Source organism: Cryptomeria japonica, chromosome 1 (assembly GCF_030272615.1).
Source record: "Cryptomeria japonica chromosome 1, Sugi_1.0, whole genome shotgun sequence".
In the NCBI taxonomy this organism is placed as follows: domain Eukaryota; kingdom Viridiplantae; phylum Streptophyta; class Pinopsida; order Cupressales; family Cupressaceae; genus Cryptomeria; species Cryptomeria japonica.
In genome coordinates, this window is record NC_081405.1 from 12,075,470 (window position 1) to 12,079,588 (window position 4,119).

A 4,119-nucleotide genomic window follows, 5' to 3' on the forward strand; every position below is an offset into this window, starting at 1 on the left:
CTGGGGCATTCCTTGTTTGTGACTATCTGATCTCCATGCAAATGGGTACAATGACTTTCTGGGTCGAACATATACCTCGATTGTCATAACCTATTTTTCATAATAAAGCTCAATGATGATAATAGCACAAGAATATTTGTCACTTCCATATTTTCTATCTTCCATCCCCCTTTCTTGATTGACCTTCATCATCCTTCTTGAGTCCGTGTAGCCTTCTATCACATGACTGAGCATAATGACATGCCAAAAATATTTGTATTTCATGTAGTCTTCATTTGCATTACCACATATTAGTGTTTTACACATATATATAGATATCACAATTGCATCACATCTTGCACACAACACATGTTAGCACATTTTACATTGTCATCATGCAAATAGTTATTTGCATTATCATATTCATCTGCATTTCATACATTCACATTTGCATAACATATAAAACATAAAAGAACAAAAATATATTACATTTCATCATGAACATATTTGCATCCATATCATAAGCATCATATAGAAACATGCATCACATAGAAGCAACATCACATAGGTACACATGCATATAGATACCGTAAGGGTGAATCATCTCATATATATATCTCAAAAAATCATAAGTGTCATGATACAATGATGTCAAAATCATATGGCTACAATATCACCTAAAGGTGTCTACATCGTCATACAAAAATGGTACAAAACTAACACATAAGGAGCCCTCTAAGGCTATGATGAACTCCCTCCCTCGGAGCCAGCCGACCTGGATGAAGTATGAGCCCTGGAAGTCCCTGCCCCAGGATCATCTCTCCCGCCCCCTCTATCTGGTGGTGGTGGAGGACCCATAACCCCACCGCCAGATGCTTGTCTCTTATCTCTCCTCCCAGTGGTCGTTGTAGTCTGTGATGGTCTTTGGAAGATCCTAGCTCACTGATCTGGTGGCACCACTCCATAGTACAGGTTACTCCAGTAGGATATCTCCTCCTCCATCCGCAGAACATAGACGTATCCAACTCTTGTGTCCTCTGCCGCCTCCCTGCCTACCCTTAGTGCTATCTCAACCTCTGTATAGCATTGAATAGCCTAATCCCTCTCCCTCTCAGTGTCCCTTGGCTATCTCCTGAGCCTAACCGTATCCCTCTCCAAATCCTAGATCTCATCTGCCTATCCCTGGAAGATCTCTCTCAAGGATAATAGCTTATCCTCCTCATCCCCTTTCCCCTCACCTTGTCCCTATGGCTACTCTTGTCCCTGTCCCTATCCTTGTACCTATCTGGGAACCTATGCTGCTGGCACCTATAATGGAAATCCACCTCTACCTCCGCCATCTCCACTATCATCTCCACCATCCCCACCATCACCCTCTATCGGCTCCCCTGGATCCATCAGCCGTGGAAATGGATGCTCGCCCCAATATGCAGTGTACTTTGCATGCATCTCTGCATCCTCCACATCTGCCCAAATGTCCCAAGGCATGGGAACCATCTCTTGTAGCTGTATCACTGCTTGATCATATGATAATAATGGCCCCAAATGCACCTGATCCCTCACTATCCATGCATACATCTCTGAACCCCGTGGCATCCGTTGTATCCTGTTGAACTACCTACATACCTTGTCAATCAATTACCTCTCAATAATATACGGTGTCCTCCCTATCATATACTTTCTCCTGAATACATATGGCAGCTCCACTGCATCATCCTCCCACTCCTTACAGTCCCAGTACAACCTCCATACCACACTGTCTATCTCGTCAATCACTCTGTGCCAATACTCCAGCCTCCCAATCTGTGGTTGTGATGTAATCATATCATACAAGTGTACAAAACTACATCCATGTCCTCTATCTCTAAAGTGTATCAGTCGTGTAACCGACATATGCTCATGCCCATACCTGCAACAATGTCATTCTGCATCCTAATCATGATGATCTGTGATACACAAACTGATGCAGCTCATAATACAAGTGTGCCAATAGGCACGACCCCCATGCAAACCTTGTGTGCTTCATCACCAATGTCTCCAGAGTCCTCCCCCATCCCATTACCAACCCTCATGTCACCCTATCTGAACAAAGGAACCCACTGATAACTCCTGCCAGCATTGCCAATAGCGCTAATCCTGTCACTGTCATGGTTTCCCAAGCCACATGTCCTGCCCTCATCTCTAGTCCTGGATCCCGGAACACTCATCTCAGTGCATCCCTATCTCCATCTCGATCATAAGGAACTAACTCCCCAATGATCAGTATCATGTATACATCCTTTAAGGTGACTGTCATCTCACCCATCGACAAATGAAATGTGCATGTCTCTGAGTGCCATCTCTCAGCTAATGCAATCAACAATCCCACGTTTGCCCGAAACTTAGGCACATACATAATATATCGCAGGCCCATAGCCTCAACTGCTGCTCTATACTCAAATGTTAGCTCTACTCGCAAACTCTGATTCAAAGAGAATCTCTCCCGTGACTCCAACATAGGTAGGTCCTCCTGCAGTCAAGCAAATCAATTGTGTCAATCCTAGTAGTACTCCTTGTTCATCATAAAGTGCTGCTTTTTTATCCTAGTGCGTATATCTATCATATAGCACTCTATCCTAGTGGTACTCCCTGTTCATCACAAAGTGTTTCTTTTATCCTATCTTTTAGGGCACCTACTTGAGTGTATCCTCTTGAGTAGCTTATCCAATTGACAACGTATGTTCTATCACATAATTGTTAATTTTAGCCTGATCTAATTAGCAACTATGTTCTATCACAAAATTGTCAATTTCTATGGTACTCCCTATTCATCACAAAGTGCCTCGCTTTATCCTATCATAGGGCCTCTACTTGAGTGTATCCTCTTGAGTAGTTTCCTGATTGGCAACATACGTTATATCATAGAATTGTTAGTCCTATCCCTATCAGTTACCCTGGTCTTCCCTAGAGGACCTGTTTGAGTGTATCCTCTTAGCAACTATCCAATCGACAACGTATGTTTATCACAAAACTGTCGATTCGACCTTGAAAATGTAAACGCACATTCATGACACAAACACACTTTCATACTTCACAAATGCACCTAAATCACACAGACGTGCCTCTGTTCGACATGGACACACCTATCCTACACAAACACATCTGCATTTCACAAATGCGCTCACATTGGATACAAATGCTTTTAAAAGCATAGATGTAGTTACATTCTGCACAGACGTGCCTAGCCTACCCAGACACGCCTGACACCATTGAAGACGTGCCTTCCCGTCTTTTGACCTGCTTGACATTTTTTTTTGACACTCCTGAAGTGCATTTATTAGACTAGCTAGCATGTATTTATGACAACAATTAATGCAACAAAGTACAAGGAGGTATTGTGGTACTTACCGGCTCTCCTACATCTGCTAGCCTCTGATATCGGGAAACGCGATCGAATCTATGCACCAATGCCATCGCTGCTGACTGCTCTCTGCTCTCTTTGCACTCTGATCTCTTAGGTGTATGGATGACAATGAGGATGTTTTCCCTCCTAGTCTATCTTATAGACTACCCTAGCCCTAGTCTCCCGAGTTAGTCTTCTTTATCTCGTCACTTTGTCACTCTATCCTATCTTGTTAGTCCTTTCTAGACTTTGTTTCTTATCGAGAGATTGTTTGCAATCTTTTCAAATATTTTCATCCAATCTCTCAAGGGGGCATATCATTCCCATCTTGGGGCAACTTTGTATCGGTTCATCCTATCTTCTTTGAAACAACACAACAAGCTGCATTGTCTCAAAGAGGGGGAAAATGTAGACACCTAAAATTGTCCTATCTAATTAAATAAATATTTTTTATTCATTTAATTATTTTAACCTAATTCTTCTGTTAATTAATAAATCTTTATTTATTTAATTAATTCATTTATCCTCTTCTAGCCTTATTTCTCATTTAAATAAATACCTTTATTTATTTAAATTATCCTTCTCCTAAATTAAATAAATGCTTTTATTTATTTAATTGATCTCGCTTCTTCTATTAATTAAATAAGTCTTTATTTATTTAATTGATTCATTAACCTTTTCTACCCATGATACATGTCATTCATCTCTTAATTCCTACACTACCTACCCTCTCATTATTTTCTTATTTTTTTTACCTA